The sequence below is a fragment of the Lissotriton helveticus genome, chromosome 5_1, assembly GCF_964261635.1.
Source record: "Lissotriton helveticus chromosome 5_1, aLisHel1.1, whole genome shotgun sequence".
In the NCBI taxonomy this organism is placed as follows: domain Eukaryota; kingdom Metazoa; phylum Chordata; class Amphibia; order Caudata; family Salamandridae; genus Lissotriton; species Lissotriton helveticus.
The window spans coordinates 41892203-41911304 of NC_136065.1; the positions used below are offsets into that span (position 1 = coordinate 41892203).

The 19102-nt window shown below is 49.3% G+C and overlaps 1 protein-coding gene and 1 long non-coding RNA gene across 2 annotated transcripts in view; one reads left to right on the forward strand and one right to left on the reverse strand.

The window, feature by feature from the left end:
- LOC144754110 (endogenous retrovirus group PABLB member 1 Env polyprotein-like) overlaps positions 1 to 10384 on the reverse strand; it is a 112507-nt gene extending 102123 nt beyond the window's left edge. Inside the window, exon 1 of the mRNA XM_078641676.1 lies at positions 10211 to 10384. The gene's annotated coding sequence lies outside the window, so the exon portion shown is untranslated. The remainder of the gene's footprint in view (positions 1 to 10210) is intronic.
- A 1084-nt stretch (positions 10385 to 11468) lies between these two features.
- The window catches only part of LOC144752934 (uncharacterized), a 124810-nt gene continuing 117176 nt past the window's right edge, over positions 11469 to 19102 (forward strand). The window contains exon 1 of the long non-coding RNA XR_013594147.1: positions 11469 to 11541. This is a non-coding gene — a long non-coding RNA (uncharacterized LOC144752934). The remainder of the gene's footprint in view (positions 11542 to 19102) is intronic.

Below are 19102 nucleotides of genomic sequence, written 5' to 3' on the forward strand. Positions count from 1 at the left end.
TATGGATGAGTCGCGATGTTCAGGTAACTTTCTGGGCCATTAGGTATGGACAGTATTAAACTGGCCCTGACACAGGGTTTTTTCAGTTCAGATTCTTCCCTCTCCAGGGATAGGAGCTCCTTCATTGCATGTTTTATAAACGCAATATCTTTAGATGTTATAGAATCAGTTACAGTATAAAGCTCAGGCCTTCCCAGCCTCAAAAAAGTTTCCTTGATATAAGTCAACCACCTAATATTATTAGCTTTGTCCAAAGACAAGCAGTCTCTCAATATAATATGGTTTAGAGGAATTTCTTTATTGAGCCACAACCTCAACCAGGCAACTAAAGGTGCTGTTTTTATCAGGTCTGTAATGTAGCTTTCCCCCAATTCCAGATGGACGGTGTAAGACGGGGTTGACTGTGGGACGCCAAGAACGGATCTAAAAAATTTGTTTTCTATTATCTGTAAAGGTTCCACTCCCCTATATCCCCATAATGAACCACCATATGATGCCACTGAGATACATTTGGCCTTATAAATTTTAATAACAGCTGCAATTGGCCTACCCCCAAGTTTTTTTAGAGAACCCCCGAAGGGCTGCAGATGTCCTAGCCAACATGGTTACTCTATTATTTACATGGGGACCCCAGTTACCCTTCTCATCAAAGGTAATCCCTAGATAGGGAAAGGAGGTTACGCGAACAAGCTTTTCTTGTCCGCAAAGAAAGATTTTGTGACAAGGTCTCGTAGCAGCCCTGCCCATAAGCATAACCTGAGATTTTTTAGCATTTATTTTCAGGTCAAGTGAGAGTGAGTGCCCTCTACTTTGACTGAGTCACAGTGAGGGTGAGTTATGTGTAGAAGGCGCCATTGGTTCTGAAGCAGAGAGTGAATGTCCGCGTGGAGTGAGTGCCCTCTACTTTAACTGAGTCTGGGGGAGGGGTGAGTTATGTGTAGAAGGCACCATTGGTTCTGAAGCAGAGAGTGATTGTCCGCGTGGAATGAGTGCCCTCTACTTTAACTGAGTCTGGGGGGGTAAGTTATGTGTAGAAGGCACCATTGGTTCTGAAGCAGAGAGTGAATGTCCGCATGAAGTGAGTGCCCTCTACTTTAACTGAGTCGGGGGGTGAGTTATGTGTAGAAGGCACCCTTGGTTGTGAACCAGAGAGTGAATGTCCGCGAGAGTGAGTGCCCTCTACTTTAACTGAGTCACAGTGAGGGTGAGTTATGTGTAGAAGGCGCCATTGGTTCTGAAGCAGAGAGTGAATGTCTGCATGGAGTGAGTGCCCTCTACTTTAACTGAGTCTGGGGGGGGTGAGTTATGTGTAGAAGGCACCATTGGTTGTGAACCAGAGAGTGAATGTCCGCGAGAGTGAGTGCCCTCTACTTTAACTTATTCACAGTGAGGGTGAGTTATGTATAGAAGGCACCATTGGTTCTGAAGCAGAGAGTAAATGTCTGCGTGGAGTGAGTGCCCTGGACTTTAACTGAGTCTGGGGGGGTGAGTTATATGTAGAAGGCACCATTGGTTCTGATGCAGAGAGTGAATGTCTGCGTGGAGTGAGTGCTGCCCTCGACTTTAACTGAGTCTGGGGGGGGTGAGTTATGTGTAGAAGGCACCATTGGTTCTGAAGCAGAGAGTGAATGTCCGCGTGGAGTGAGTGCCCTCTACTTCAACTGAGTCTGGGGGGGGGTGAGTTATGTGTAGAAGGCACCATTAGTTCTGAAGCAGAGAGTGAATGTCTGCGTGGAGTGAGTGCCCTCGACTTTAACTGAGTCTGGGGGGGGGGTGAGTTATGTGTAGAAGGCACCATTGGTTCTGAAGCAGAGAGTGAATGTCCGCGTGGAGTGAGTGCCCTCTACTTTAACTGAGTCTGGGGGTGGGGGGGGGTGAGTTATGTGTAGAAGGCACCATTGGTTCTGAAGCAGAGAGTGAATGTCCGCGTGGAGTGAGTGCCCTCTACTTTAACTGAGTCTGGGGGTGGGGGGGGTGAGTTATGTGTAGAAGGCACCATTGGTTCTGAAGCAGAGAGTGAATGTCCGTGTGGAGTGAGTGCCCTCTACTTTAATTGAGTCTGGGGGGGGGGTGAGTTATGTGTAGAAGGCACCATTGGTTCAGAAGCAGAGAGTGAATGTCCGCGTGGAGTGAGTGCCCTCTACTTTAACTGAGTATGGGGGGGTGAGCTATATGTAGAAGGCACCATTGGTTCTGCAGCAGAGAGTGATTGTCCGCGTGGAGTGAGTGCCCTCTACTTTAACTAAGTCTGGGGGGGGGTGAGTTATGTATAGAAGGCACCATTGGTTCTGAAGCAGAGAGTGAATGTCTGTGTGGAGTGAGTGCCCTCTACTTTAACTGAGTCTGGGGGGTGAGTTATGTATAGAAGGCACCATTGGTTCTGAAGCAGAGAGTGAATGTCCGTGTGGAGTGAGTGCCCTCTACTTTAACTGAGTATGGGGGGGGTGAGCTATATGTAGAAGGCACCATTAGTTCTGCAGCAGAGAGTGATTGTCCGCGTGGAGTGAGTGCCCTCTACTTTAACTAAGTCTGGGGGGGGTGAGTTATGTATAGAAGGCACCATTGGTTCTGAAGCAGAGAGTGAATGTCTGCATGGAGTGAGTGCCCTCTACTTTAACTGAGTCTGGGGGGGTGAGTTATGTGTAGAAGGCACCATTGGTTCTGAAGCAGAGAGTGAATGTTCGCGTGGAGTGAGTGCCCTCTACTTTAACTGAGTCTGGGGGGGGGTGAGGTATGTGTAGAAGGCACCATTGGTTCTGAAGCAGAGAGTGAATGTCCGTGTGGAGTGAGTGCCCTCTACTTTAATTGAGTCTGGGGGGTGAGTTATGTGTAGAAGGCACCATTGGTTCTGAAGCAGAGAGTGAATGTCCGCGTGGAGTGAGTGCCCTCTACTTTAACTAAGTCACAGTGGGGGGTGAGCTATGTGTAGAAGGCACCATTGGTTCTGACACAGAGAGTGAATGTCCGCGTGGAGTGAGTGCCCTCTACTTTAACTGAGACATAGTGGGGGTGAGTTATGTGTAGAAGGCGCCATTGGTTCTGAAGCAGAGAGTGAATGTCCGCGGGGAGTGAGTGCCCTCTACTTTAACTGAGACTGGGGGGGGGGGGGTTATGTGTAGAAGGCACCATTGGTTCTGAAGCAGAGAGTGAATGTCCGCGTGGAGTGAGTGCCCTCTACTTTAACTGAGTCACAGTGGGGGTGAGTTATGTATAGAAGGCACCATTGGTTCTGAAGCAGAGAGTGAATGTCTGCGTGGAGTGAGTGCCCTCGACTTTAACTGAGTCGGGGGGGTGAGTTATGTGTAGAAGGCACCATTGGTTCTGAAGCAGAGAGTGAATGTCCGCGGGGAGTGAGTGCCCTCTACTTTAACTGAGACTGGGGGGGGGGGGTTATGTGTAGAAGGCACCATTGGTTCTGAAGCAGAGAGTGAATGTCCGCGTGGAGTGAGTGCCCTCTACTTTAACTGAGTCACAGTGGGGGTGAGTTATGTATAGAAGGCACCATTGGTTCTGAAGTAGAGAGTGAATGTCCGCGTGGAATGAGTGCCCTCTACTTTAACTGAGTCTGGGGGGGTGAGTTATGTGTAGAAGGCACCATTGGTTCTGAAGCAGAGAGTGAATGTCCGTGTGGAATGAGTGCCCTCTACTTTAACTGAGTCTGGGGGGGTGAGTTATGTGTAGAAGGCACCATTGGTTCTGAAGCAGAGATTGAATGTCTGCGTGGAGTGAGTGCCCTCTACTTTAACTGAGTCGGGGGGGTGAGTTATGTGTAGAAGGCACCCTTGGTTGTGAACCAGAGAGTGAATGTCCGCGAGAGTGAGTGCCCTCTACTTTAACTGAGTCACAGTGAGGGTGAGTTATGTGTAGAAGGCGCCATTGGTTCTGAAGCAGAGAGTGAATGTCCGCGTGGAGTGAGTGCCCTCGACTTTAACTGAGTCAGGGGAGGGGGTGAGTTATGTGTAGAAGGCACCATTGGTTGTGAACCAGAGAGTGAATGTCCGCGTGGAGGGAGTGCCCTCTACTTTAACTGAGTCACTGTGGGGGTGAGTTATGTGTAGATGGCGCCATTGGTTCTGAAGCAGAGAGTGAATGTCTGCATGGAGTGAGTGCCCTCTACTTTAACTGAGTCTGGGGGGGTGAGTTATGTGTAGAAGGCACCTTTGGTTCTGAAGCAGAGAGTGAATCTCCGCGTGGAGTGAGTGCCCTCTACTTTAACTGAGTCTGGGGGTGGGGGTGAGCTATGTGTAGAAGGCACCATTGGTTCTGAAGCAGAGAGTGAATGTCCGCGTGGAATGAGTGCCCTCTGCTTTAACTGAGTCTGGGGGGGGTGAGTTATGTGTAGAAGGCACCATTGGTTCTGAAGCAGAGAGTGAATGTCTGCGTGGAGTGAGTGACGTCTACTTTAACTGAGTCACAGTGAGGGTGAGTTATGTGTAGAAGGCACCATTGGTTCTGAAGCAGAGAGTGAATGTCTGCGTGGAGTGAGTGCCCTCTACTTTAACTGAGTCTGGAGGGGTGAGCTATGTGTAGAAGGCACCATTGGTTCTGAAGCAGAGAGTGAATGTCTGCGTGGAGTGAGTGCCCTCTACTTTAACTGAGTCTGGGGGGGTGAGCTATGTGTAGAAGGTACCATTGGTTCTGAAGCAGAGAGTGAATGTCCGCGTGGAGTGAGTGCCCTCTGCTTTAACTAAGTCACAGTGGGGGGGGGTGAGCTATGTGTAGAAGGCACCATTGGTTCTGAAGCAGGGAGTGAATGTCCGCGTGGAGTGAGTGCCCTCTACTTTAACTAAGTCACCGTGGGGGGGGGGTAAGCTATGTGTAGAAGGCACCATTGGTTCTGAACCAGAGAGTGAATGTCTGCGTGGAATGAGTGCCCTCTACTTTAACTGAGTCTGGGGGGGAGAGTTATGTGTAGAAGGCACCATTGGTTCTGGAGTAGAGAGTGAATGTCCGCGTGGAGTGAGTGCCCTCGACTTTAACTGAGTCTGGGGGGGTGAGTTATGTGTAGAAGGCGCCATTGGTTCTGAAGCAGAGAGTGAATGTCTGCGTGGAGTGAGTGCCCTTGACCAATTTGCCTCATATATCCTTTACACACCAGTCACATGAAAATGAACAAAGAGGAAATGTATTCAAACAAATGAATAAAAATATAAGTAAAAAATACAGATTTATTCAGAAATTCATTAATACAGATGGGAGCACAGCATACAAAGTGTTCTATCTGATTTTTGTACTCCTCTAATAAATGCAAAAATATTAGAACCAGTGGCAATTGTATTAAACAAAAATTCACATTCCATATACTTCAAGAAGTAAGGCACAATTAAAACAATTGGGAATACAGCAAGGAATAAATGATACCTATTGATAAAGAGGCAGTACATCAGTCGGACATAGATCAATTCAAAATATTGAGGTTATGATTCCAACTTTTTAATTCAATATAATTTTCTCCTCAGACTTAATGCAGTTTCCTCTTATAGAAGCATTGACGCGTTTCGGTGGGAAATGGATGTGCAGCCAACACCTTCTTCAGGAAAACAATATATTATTCCCAATAACTATATTAAAAGTCTGAAAATCCAGGGCTGAAAAGGCCTCAAGAAAAATCTGTGGACGGATACTAGGATTACCAATATCTCTAATAGAGTCCACTGGCATTATCTTTACAATATTTAAAACATTAGGCCACCATAGATCCGGCGTATCAATTCCCTCAAGAAGAGATAAAAATCTTAGAACGTTTAATGGGCATAAACCCGCTCCTATGTATTTCCGTGGGTGGAGGCCCGTGCTTTCTGGCAACAAGAAACAGATTCCTGTTTGGAGTGCATCTATTCCAACGCGGGACTTTTTTACTTACCGCGTATCCTCATGCTGACTAAACAGATGCGGGATTGCAACTAACTTCGGGGCCGGACCCTCTTGTTCATATCATTTTCCAGGGCATTCTTTCATGGTCCATGGTGGATACGATGTTTATCATTGTTAGGTCTATGTAAGAGGTTTAGTGAGGCGTGTGATGTTTAGAGATGTGCTCTGAACATGGTGAAGCAGACAGGTACCTGTGCATTGAGCCAATCACAAAAGGACGAGACACGCTGCAAACCATGTTAGCACACAATTAGCCCAGATGCATTGTGGTAAATGCAGTGCATGATGACACTCACTTGAAAGTCTTTAGTATTCACTCGAGCCGGTTGAGCTGATGAGCTCGTGGAGAGGCACCTGCACGCCTTGAGAGGTACTGTGACCCGGGAATACTTTGGCAGCCTGCTCAGCAACCCCAAATACTTGATGCCTAATCTCTACTGATGACGGATAATGATCCAGAAACACGTCTTTAGAGATGGTCAGCACAACTGTGTAATTACTCGAGACTTACCTGCAAGCACACACGCTTGGTGAACCGCATTGACCACAATGCTTAGGGGCGAACCCGCTGGGAGGTGAAGCAGTGTGCTCCCACATTGGTTTCCTGTTTAAAAGGCTCCCTCGAGTCAGTTGAGCTGACGAGCTCATGGAGAGGCACCTGCGCACCTTGAGAGGTACTGTGACCCGAGAATACTTTGGCAGCCTGCTCAGCAACCCCAAATACTTGATGCCTAATCTCTACTGACGACGGATAATGATCCAGAAACACGTCTATAGAGATGGCCAGCACAACTGTGTAATTACTCGAGACTTTCCTGCAAGCACACACGCTTGGTGAACAGCATTGACCACAATGTTCAGGGGCGAACCCGCTGGGAGGTGAAGCAGTGTGTTTCCACATTGGTTTCCTGTTTAAAAGGCTCCCTCGAGCCGGTTGAGCTGACGAGCTCTTGGAGAGGCACCTGCGCGCCTTGAGAGGTACTCTGACCCGAGAATACTTTGGCAGCCGGCTCAGCAACCCCAAATACTTGATGCCTAATCTCTACTGACGACGGATAACGATCCAGAAACACGTGAATAGAGATGGCCAGCACAACTGTGTAATTACTCGAGACTTTCCTGCAAGCACATACGCTTGGTGAACCGCATTGACCACAATGCTCAGGGGCGAACCCGCTGGGAGGTGGAGCAGTGTGCTCCCACATTAGTTTCCTACATATGGTATTCTGTTACCCATTTCTGTTGGTACTTGCTGGGGGCGCAAAAATATATAGAACTATTGTTTCCTTGTTTGTTTTCATGGCTTGGCCCCGCCAATTAAAAGGGTGTTTTTTTTCCTTGCACATATATAAAGAGTAAGGGGCTTTGTCAACTGAAATCTGACCTCTGAAACTTGCAGATTATGAGTCCGAATCCCGGCACGGCAGCCGCAGCCGCAGCCTTCCGTCCTTCGCATAACACTATGGTGAAATTAATAAATCCCCTGCCAAAAAGGCAAATCATTGTTTGCCATGAAAATAAAGCAGTTTCTGTCTCGCAACAACGTGGGTCAAGTGTGTTGCGGCAAGTGCCTCGAGGGTCTCCTTCGAGTGCATAGTTGGGACAGTCAGCGCATATGCATTTCGGTTCTAGCTTTTGCAAAGACCGATAATGAGTGCACGGTGTGGTCTGGCGTACGTTATCCTTCTCGCCTGACCTCAGAATAACAGGCCTGTCCCATGAAGTCAGCCACATTCAAATGGGAAAAGCACAACTAATTTATCCAACCAAATTACCTTTCGAAAAAGTACGCTTACTCGTGAGAAGAAATCCCAGAGTAACCTACTTTCAACACGTTTCTTTATATGCAGACCCAGTATGGTAGAATAATTGCCTTACAATTACAATGAATAAAGACTAGATTTTGTAATGTCCATTCTAGATAAACCGCATTTCGCGGGCAAAGCCTGGCCAATATTTATCCTTTTGTAAAAGTTACAACTGTCCAGGTTCTACTCGCGACAGCTGATACCGATCCCACAGGTGTAAATACAATGTGGTACCCAAACCCCACAGATTCCACACCATGGAGTACAAAAACATCCGCACACCAATCACTGTTTACTTTTTGTCTCCGGTCTTTGAGGTCATGACTGCACATATGTTTGCAATAGTCACACACGAAATACACCACTGTTGCATTCAAACAATGCATGAAATCTTCTGCTGTATTTGTTAATTATACTTCATGTGTTTGGTCACCTGGGGTTTTGACGCCATGTCTGGAGTGGCTCTTTTTTGCGCTGTATTTTTTAAATGTCCGGACACATCCTTGTACTTTCAAAACTAATAACGGTGACACATTAAACCCATATTGAAGGCACATGTGGCCTCTGTACTCCATACACAGCTAAATCCCAGCCCTGCCAAGTATCACGCATCAGGCGTGATACTAACGCATTTTTGTGCAGTGGTCCGCATCCCCGCACAAAAATGCAGGGTCACGCATTTGTAGCGCCTCCTTGAACCACCGCCGGTGCAAGGAAGTCAATGCCTTGGCCAAACACATTGAGCACGCAGCGCGGATCGCATACTCTTCAGCTGGCAGACTTTACGATTGAAGTAGTGTGCAAAGTCTACTGCTGAATGGCAGTTCATGAGTATGCGCCCGACCTGGTTGCTCATTGCTGCAGCTTTCATTATTAGCACAGCTGCTGCGTGCCTGCCGGGGGTACAGCATTCACATGACCTGGTGAGGTCGGTCACGTGATTGCAACAGTGTATCCGTCTCCGGGCGCCAGGCAGGGGAATCAGTAGTTAAGTTTTATGAGTTTGCCGCTGCGCGCCATGCCGCAATAATTCTTTTAGCACCTCCTCGATCATGCGCGCAAACACCGCCTTTCACTGGTCAGTCATGGCAGAGGCATATCTTGAAGCAGGATCGGATGAATATTATAAAAGATCCGGCTCAGCTGAGGTGAGGAGTACCCCGCCGCTCGGACCACCGCAGGCGTGCCCCGGTCTCTGTGAAGCTGACCCGTGCCTACTAGCTTTAGTGGTGCCTGCTGACTCGCCGTTCTGACCCTGCTGCTCGCCACTTTCGGCCTGCTAGGTACTCTGTGCAGAAGTATAGTCGTTGGTCCGTGGCCTAGGGGTTAACCAACTTGGGGCCGGGCTGCTGCCTGTAGCTGTGACAGTGTGTACCAGCCCAGGGGGAAGGCGCCTGTTGCTGCCGGTCCGCCTCCGCTCGTCGCCTGGCTGCCTCAAACAGAAGTAAGTGTAAAATTAGACATCACTTATACCTCTGACATCATTAAACAATCGGTGCTCATAAAAGTGATGTCCCTTTGCTCATTAGATTTACAGCAGCCGAGTATCAAGAAAGATCATGCTTTTTATTTTACGTTTGTCAGAGCAGGAGAAATTAAAGCGGAATGCCAGTTCAAAATGTCGGTAGTAAATCTGCATTCAGTGCACCATCGCACGATGATGGGTGCTTTCAAATGAGAACATCAAATCTTTAAAACGGTCCCCACCCGCCTCCTTCTCTCCCTGCCCCCACTATAGCAGTCATTATGTTATTTTCTTTGCTTGAGGTGAGAAAGTGGCAGGCACACACCGCCGGTTTCTCAACACATAATCTGACGCCGCTAAACTACCTTTGCTGAAATCCCATCGAGTCCTCGTTTTGTTTAACAATCAGCTTAGAAGGGCACTCGGTGCTTCAGTTTCTGGTGCTTTCAGCAGTTGTAACATCTTCTTAGAGTACCTTGTTGCTCAAATTGGTGCAATTATTGATTTATATATTTTTTCAAGGTCTACATTGCATGATTTGGCTGGCAAGAAATTGTCACTCATAGTCATTGAAATGTCACTCATAATTCTACTGAAATTATGAAAATGTCACACATTGCAATTCGAAAACCTTGGCAGCTATGAAATCCCTCACTCTCTCTCAAGGACATCCGGGCGTTCTTCCACCCTATCGATAATTAAACGTAGGCATCCGTTTATTAGGTCGAGTTAGAATGCGCATGCGTAGCATGCGTCTAGCTCGACAACTATTGTTATCAGTCTCCTGGGAATCTGAGACAGGGTTCGGACACGCGCCGATTGTGCCTCGTGGGCGCGCACGCCCAGCCCGGCGCCGTGTCCATCCCCTGCCTCAGATTGCCAGGAAGTCAGCCATGCCTCTCTCAGTCGCGGTTGCACGCACACACACACACACACACACACACGCACACACGCACACACACACACACTCACACACCCACACACTCACACACACACTCACACTCTCACACACACACGTGCGCATGCACACACACACAGGCACACACCCCTACCCCTCCCTTACCGGGCTCGCACCATCTGGAACACGCCGGGCACTCGAGCTCCTCTGCCAGGCCAGCACAAAGCGGGGCTCTCCCCTTAGGGATGGGAGCCCCGCAGTCTCGCCGCTGGTCTTCACCCGGGCCCCCTCCTGGGACCCGGGACTTCAGCTGCGGCACTTCGTTTTCGCTCCGGGGCTCGCTACTAAAACGAAACTTAGGGATGGCGCGCATGCGCAGGCAGCCCCCACATACAGTGTGAGCAGTTATGTGAAGTCGGGAGAGTCCATTTCAGGAGTAAGGGGAGTCTGTAAGTGATCCTCTATGCTTCTTGCTACCTCTTAGCTTTCACCTCGCTAGAATTCCTTGAGCAAACCCGACTATTTTGAAATATATATTTTTGTAGGGGGTGTTACGTTTTGCAAAGCCTTCCAGGAGAATGAGTCATGTGCTCAACATTAAAGACTCCTCTGGTGCGCCCCTCTGTGGTGCAGTCCAGCCTTCAGCTGGAGTGTGCCTGTAGCAGCCTCGTCTAGCTAGGAAAAGTTTTCGAAGGAATGTCAACTCCACTGTCCAGCGCTCGGCAGCCGGCAGGAACCTGGAGACCCCGGGGGGGGATTCGCAATAAGGGAGCGGGACTCGACCTGCCCATTGCCCGCTGTTCCAAGGGACAATTCAGCAGCTCCCCTGTGAGGTGGATTAAGCAGAGATTGAAACTGCCCCAGGACCGTGGAGAAGTATTTGAAAAACGCAGCACCCCTAGGAACAGCCCGGGGCAAAGGGTTGTTGACACTGCCGGGCTGAAACACTGCTGAGGTGGGGGAGCAGCCATGGAAGAGGAGGACCAAGCGGCTTGTCCAGAGCCCCAGGAGGAGACAGGCATGTCCGATGGCTTTTCCAGGCTCTGGACTGATGTGATGGGGATGCTGGCAGCGATAGAAGTGGGCAGGGACGGAAGGGCACGGCGTGCCCCTACTTCTAAAAATTATTTCAGTCCGTTCCCCTACTTCTTACTTTCCACAAAGCATCCCGTTTGAGACAAAAAATAATCAATGAGAGTAAAAGCATTAAGGTAACATGCTGTTCCTGCTTATATTTCACACGCTTTACATAAACTTGTATTCCTTATGAGTGTTTGCTTTTTCCTGAATTAAACCTCAAATACACATGTTTATCCATTGTTTTAATTCAATAACGTTATAAGCTGTAACTGGTCAGTGAAATGCTAAACGTACTAAAAATGTGTATGTTTTGCTATTTCTAGCCACACCCCTGACTCCGCCCACTGATTCAATCTTCGGTTATTCCCGCCCCCTGATTCTCCACCCACAGTTCCCACTTCGACCACTGGATGCTGGTGAGTGTTTGTGTGCGGCCGGTGACAGGGTCGGGGGAGGGGAGAGCGCTGGGGAGCTTGCGGGACAGTGAAGAGATCATCCAGTCATATTTGTGAAGGTGCATACTGGATACTGTAGTCCTGCTTGTGCAGCGAAGAAAGTAAATCTATAAGTACCGGGAGGGGGCAAAAAGGACTGAGAGCCATCCCTACACACACCGACATGATGCAACATCGTACTGTTCTTTATTGCTTTGTTTGATTTTACTTCTGTATCGCTACATACCTTGTCGTAGGTGTCTGTGTGATTTACAGTGGCACAGTAGTTGCCACCCACAAAAACTGGTACTCGCGTTTTTCCGACCTCGGAAGGATGAATGAATGCGCGAGCCTTTATCAGACTGGAACTTTATTTTTAGGCTACTAATTGATCCGGGCTGCTCTCATACTCAGTTCAAACAGCTGAGCCGATTTTGTTTTGTTTGTATTTACTTCGCCACATCGAGCATATGTACACAGTGATGTGTATATATACGTCACAGAAGTTATTTCCGAGAACATCCTGACCAGCGATTGCAGCGCAGCAAGCGTGACAGGGAGCTCACACCATACCTTCACTTACCAAAACAAAAGCGTTCCGCACCAAAAGGCATGCATTCACTGAACATGACAGAATGCCATGAACTGTGTTTTCAAATTAATGTCCTATGAAATGTGACGCAAATATTCAGTGAGGCACTTTGAAGGCAACGATTCGTCATTGTTTTACTTTTAACATGTTTTTGTACTTTTGTTTGGTTCCTCGAAATGTGTTTTGCGGGTTTGTTTTGGACTTGTCATGCATGACTTTGTTGGCCGAGTCCGGGTTCCCCGCAGAGCGAGGGAGAAAGTGTAACCCAGAAATCAGGCGCGGTGCGTCCATTGGGGCGTAGGGGCGAAGCCCCACTAAGCCCCATGGACCCACCACGTCCTCACTAGAAGCCAAACACAATTATTTTTAAAAATCGCGCTATCTGCCGGCCGGGAACCGAGAGACACCCGACCTTCCCGGAGTGCGCAAGAGGGGGTGGGGGGGCGGGGGGCGGGGGAAGGATCGGGCTGCTGCAGCTGCGCAAGTGTATTTTTGGGCACAAACATGCCCGCGCATGCGCAGATCGTTTTCTTGTGAATTCCCCCTTAGAGAGAGGACCAGGGGGCGGGCCGCAGCCCCCGGGGTTACACAGGGCGACTGGGCGAGGAGTCATGGTGCCCCCCCAGCCAATCCTGGCGCAGGATTGGCTGGTCACTACATAGCCCGGTTACATAACCCCTGACTGATAGCACGGCCGACTTTGGTGCTGGGAAACCAGGTTCGAGCCTCTTATCGAACCATAAAAATGTATACATGACTTACTTTGGTGTTAAATAAATAGATATTTTAAAAAACAAATAAAAATGATGTTCCGACTAAGGTGTGAAATTGGTGTCGAATAAATACATTTTTTTAAAACAATTAATATTAATCATGTATCATTGGTGCTGGAGTACAAGGTTCGAGACTGGTATTAAACACTGACAAGCTGTGTGCAAGTTATATGGTCATAAAAATACATGAATGATGGATGCAGGATGGGTGGATGCATGAATGGATGCAGGATGAATGATGGGTGGATGAATGGATGGGTGGATGGGTGGATGCATGAATGAATGATGGATGCAGGATGGATGCAGGGTGGATGGATGGGTGCATGAATGCATGATGGATGGATGGATGGGTGGATGCAGGAATGGATGCAGGATGCAGGATGGATGATGGATGGGTGGGTGGATGGATGGATGGATGCATGAATGAATGAATGATGGATGCTGGATGGGTGGATGGATGGGTGGATGAATGAATGATGGATGCAGGATGGATGGATGGGTGGATGCATGAATGAATGATGGATGCAGGAAGGGTGGATGAATGAATGATGGATGCAGGATGGATGCAGGGTGGATGGATGGGTGGATGAATGAATGATGGATGCAGGATGGATGGATGGGTGCATGAATGAATGATGGGTGCATGAATGAATGATGGATGCAGGATGGGTGGATGGATGGGTGGATGGGTGGACACATGAATGGATGCAGGATGAATGATGGGTGGATGAATGGATGGGTGGATGCATGAATGAATGATGGATGCAGGATGGGTGGATGAATGAATGATGGATGCAGGATGGATGCAGGGTGGATGGATGGGTGCATGAATGAATGATGGATGCAGGATGGATGGATGGGTGGATGCATGAATGGATGCAGGAATGGATGCAGGAATGGATGATGGATGGGTGGATGGATGGATGGGTGGGTGGATGGATGGATGCATGAATGAATGATGGATGGATGGATGGGTGGATGGGTGGATGAATGAATGATGGATGCAGGATGGGTGGATGGATGCATGAATGATGTATGGATGGATGCAAGGTGGTTCGGGCTCGCTGCGCTCGCTGCGGTGCAATATGCAAATTAGTTTACGCCCCACCACTTTCAAATGTCACCAGCCGCCCCTGGCCCTGAGGTTTCCATTTGTTTGCATAAACAGGTGATGCGGTCATGTTTTTTTCTATTGTGGCACTTGCAGCCCTGATCTGAACTTGGGACCAACAGCACTTCAAATCCCAGAATGAAAAGCAAAAACCTTTACTGGATTAGTTTGTCACACATCGACTTTGGAAGTTTGAGAACCCAAGGTTCTCCCACTGGTGTCTTCTTTGGTGAAATATGTTACCTTGACACACTGAGAGTGCCTATATGTAATGTGTCTTTAAAATATTTTCGGGGAAATTGTTCCTGCGCCAAGTGTGATTTTCAGCTCCACGGTACATTCCCGAGGCCTGGCTGCTGACACATGTCCATGGAACGAGTTTAGAAGCAGGGTTCAAGTTTCCACGTGTTGTGAAAACGTAAGGAGCACTCGAACTACATTTGGAATTCACAGTTTCGCTTCGCCTGGCACGCATTGTAAAACTGACAGTGCACACGCGCACCCCTGAAAGTTTTGTGGACATTTTTAGGGAGCACGTGGTGTTCGTTGAGCATACGCCTTGATTTTCACAGGGGTGTAACTACCATATTGATAGCAGGTGCAGTGGCACCGGGTTCCACTGAACCCTCGTTATTGCTGAATTTCAGAATGTAAACAGCGGCCAAGGTGCCCATTTGCTTCCTTGCACTCGGGCCCATGAGACATTGGCTACGTCACTGGTGACACAATTGAATTAGGACTCCTATTCCATGGTCGTACCACAGAATACTAAGCTTGAGACCACGGCATTGACCTCCCTGTCAGTCATAAGTGTTACTTGTGTGGTAACTTTTGTCTTTGTTTGTTTCTGTGCTGTGTGTAAAAAGTAATTTGTTGCACCAGCCCCGAGGCAAGCAGAAAACTACGATAACCAGAATGTTGGTGATAGAAAACAGGGGGCAATCTTTCCTCGTTACACCACCACATCTTTTAAATCGAAAACCGGGTCATCCTTCTGCAGCTGAAGGTGCACCTAAGAAAATAGGTGGACACAATGGTGTTCACCAGCCATCAGTGCACGCTTCCACCAGGTACACACACCACTAGCCATTAGTGCACGCTTCCTATAGACACACACCACCAGCTATCATCACCAGTCAGTGCATTCTTCCATCATGCACACACACCACTAGCTGTTAGTGCACGCTTCCACCAGGCACCACTAGTCATTAGTGCACGCTTCCTATAGACACACACCACCAGCTATCATCACCAGTCAGTGCATTCTTCCATCATGCACACACACCACTAGCTGTTAGTGCACGCTTCCACCAGGCACCACTAGTCATTAGTGCACGCTTCCTATAGACACACACCACCAGCTATCATCACCAGTCAGTGCATACTTCCATCATGCACACACACCACTAGCCGTTAGTGCACGCTTCCATCAGACACACATCACCATCCGTTAGTGCACGCTTTCACCATAAAGACACACAACGCCAGCTGTCATTGCACGTTTTAACAGGCACACTCCTCCAGCCGTCAGTGCACATATTCACCAAACATACACACCACCAGCTATAATTGCATGCTTCCACCAAGCACACACACCACCAGCCGTCAGTGCACGCTTCCACCAGGTATATACACCACCAGCCATCAGTGCACACTTTCACCAGGCACACACCACCAGCCGTTAGTGCACGCTTTCACTAGGCACACGCACACCACCAACTGTCAGTGCACGTTTTAACAGGCACACTCCAGCCGTCAGTGCACGCTTTCACTAGGCAAACACACCACCAGCTATAATTGCATGCTTCCACCAGGCATACACCACCAGTTGTCAGTGCACGCTTCCACCAGGCACACACCACCATCCGTCACTGCATGCTTTCACCAGGCATACATACAACCAGTTGTCAGTGCACGCTTCCACTAGGCACACACACCACCTGCCATCATCACCAGTCATCAGTGCACGCTTCTACCATGCACACACATTACTAGCCGTCAGTGCACGCTTCCACCAGGCAGACACAAACAGCCGTCAGTGCACGCTTTATAGGCGCACACACACACACCATTAGCGTCAGGCATCCACAAGCGTCAGTGTTAGAATTAGGGGTCTCTGGTTGGCGCAAGTATGCACTTGTGACAAGCAGGGACCCTCTCCTCCAAGTCAGGGCGAAGGATGACCCCTTAGAATTACCCTTGCTCACCCTCTAGGTGCGTGGCGTGAGCAGCCAAGGCTATTCTTCAGGCGTTATTCAGTTAAGCATTTGTAATCACACACACAGTAAAATATACCAATCCCCCCACAAATGGACACCATGCTGTGAGTATATCAAAATACGATTCTTTATATAAAAATATATATATATATGCAGTTCAGACTTATTACAAGACCAATAACGTTTTTGTGGGGCCACAGGTTGTAAATAGGCAAGCTTCTTAGGTTACAGTTCAAATGTATCTTCTGTCTTGTTCACTCACTTGTAAACAGTTCTCTCAGTTCCAGTTATGCAATAATTGGGGCCTCTTGCCCCGTTCCTGGAAGGTATGGCGCTCCCAAGCGCCTCTGTGGACTTCGCAGCGCTCCTCTGTGCTCCACACAGAAGAAAACCCCGGGCCCTACCAATGCTCACGCATCTCGAGGTATGCTTGGAATGGAGACCAGAGAGGGGCCTGACAAACCCTGGGCCTTTTCCGGAGGTGGGGGCTGAGCTGCGGAGCAGAGCAGCAATCAGGCGATGAGAGGAACCCCGGCCTTTTCCAGAGGTGGGGGCTCTCAGCTGCAGTGAGGAGCAGGGAGGGATGAGAGGAGCCTCTGGGGCCAAGGCACAGGGAAGGCTGATGTCGTCTTCAGGAATGCTTCTTTCTTTCAGGAATTGTCAGTGCAGAGGGGTCCCTTCTTAAAGCGGAGGATCTCTGGGAGGCAAGACACAGCACAGGAGCCCTCGGTACTGACGGTACAGAGGGGGGCTCCCTTCACAGTGCGGTGCGGCCTCTCCTGGGGGGCAGAGCAAGGCAGGGCAGCCGGGTGCAATCAGATGCACGGGGGCCGTCCAGGCTACAGGCTGCTCGAGTCCCCGGGATTCCGGCGGGAGGGGCTGAAGTCTCCTCAAGGGCTCCGTGAAGCAGGCAGGGGTAGAGGAGCGGCCGGCCTTAGCCCAGGGGCAGAGAGCGACTCCGGTCGGAGCGAGGCTCTCAAGGGCAAGAGGGCAGGCTGGCTCCCGGGTACAGCGGCCCTAGGAGGGGGCGAGAGGGGGCAGACTTCACCTCCGGCGGGAGGAAATACTCGGCCTCAGGCAGGGGACGAGCCAAAGCACAGGAGAACCCAATGGTCCTGGGGTTCAGTTCAGGGGGCAAGCTCAACTCAAGCCCTTGGAGAATGTTTAAAGCACAAAGCAGCAAAGTCTTTACTCAGCAAGTCTTTTCCTCTCCTTTCTCAGCAAGGCAAGCAGCAGGCCAGTCCTTCCAGCGTCTTCTTCTCCTTCTAGGCGGGTAGAGGTCCTTCGTGGTAAAACAGGATTCTGATTTACAAGGAGCAGGGCTCCTACTTTTATACACAGTTTCTTTTGTTCTCACAGGCCAGGGGGGCCTTTGCATAACTGCTCTCAGCCTCTGAGCACTTGTTGGGGGTACTTCTGGCTTCTGCTTTCAGTGTGAGGGCAGGCACATCAGACGCTCCCCAGGGGGACGGAGCCAGCATTGTGTGGACAGGGGCAGCCAGGAGTACTTTGTTGACAGGCTTCGCCCTTCCTGGGCCAGGTGCAGGCTGAGTCATCAGTCGCTTCCCAGGGGGGCGGAGCCAGCATTGTGGTGGCAGAGCACAGCCTGATGCAGAGCCCAGGGAAACTCCCACCTCCCACTAAGGTGTAATCCTCCCATTCACCACCTGTCATCCCCCAGCCCTGTCACTCACACAACCCAGACAGTCAGATACACATCCAAGCAGAGGCGGGCTGAAATGGTTAGGCAAGCAAATGCTAACTTTCTAAAAGTGGCATTTGCAAACACAGGATATTAAAATAAACTTTACTAAAAGAAGTATTTTATTATTCTGAGTTCAGGCATACTAAACATTATTTTCTACCATGTTCCCTGAGTCTGCTGGGATTATAGAGTGTAATAATTCCAGCAGCCCATCTGGCCTAAAGGGAACAGGTAGCCTTACAATAGTGAAAAACGAATTTGGCAGTAATTCACTATTAGGACATGCCACACTCATCAGAGCATGTCCTACCTTACACTTACAATGCACCCTGCCCTTGGGCCTACCATAGGGGTGACTAATATGAAGTTAAGGGAAGGTTTAGAGACTGGCAAGTGTGTGCACTTGCCCAGCCAGCATGACAGTACCAGACTGCACACAGGTTCTGCAGTGGCAGACCCTAGACACATTTTAACGCTGCTTCTGTGGGTGGCGCAACCAGCGCTGCAGGCCCACTAGCAGTATTGGCATTTACAAGCCCTGGCGCTCCTGGTGCACTTTACTGGGGACTGACAGTAAATCCAATGAACCAATCAGGAATATCAATCACAGTTACACTTTGCATTGGGAGAGCATATGCACTTTAGCACTGGTCAGCAGTGGTAAAGTGCCCAGAGTCATTAAACCAACAAAAACAGGCCAGAGAGAGTATTGGAGGAAGGCAAAAAGTTTAGGGATGACCCTGCCAAGAAGGCCAGGTCCAACAGTCAGGCATCCACAAGCGTCAAAAATCAAAAAGTGTCAGATATCCACAAGTGTCGGACATCCACAGGCATCAGACATCCACAGGCATCAGACATTCACAGGCATCAGACATCCACAGGCATCAGACATCCACAGGCATCACCCATCAGACATCCACAAGCATCAGACATCCACAAGCGTCAGGCATCCAAAAAGGGTCTGGCATGCACACGCGTCAGGCATGCACAAGCGTCAGGCATCCACAAGCGTCAGGCATGCACAAGCGTCAGGCATGCATAAGCGTCAAGCATGTACAAGCGTCAGGCATGCACAAGCGTCAGACATCCACAAGCATCAGACATCCACAGGCGTCAGACATCCAGCGTCAGACATCCACAGGT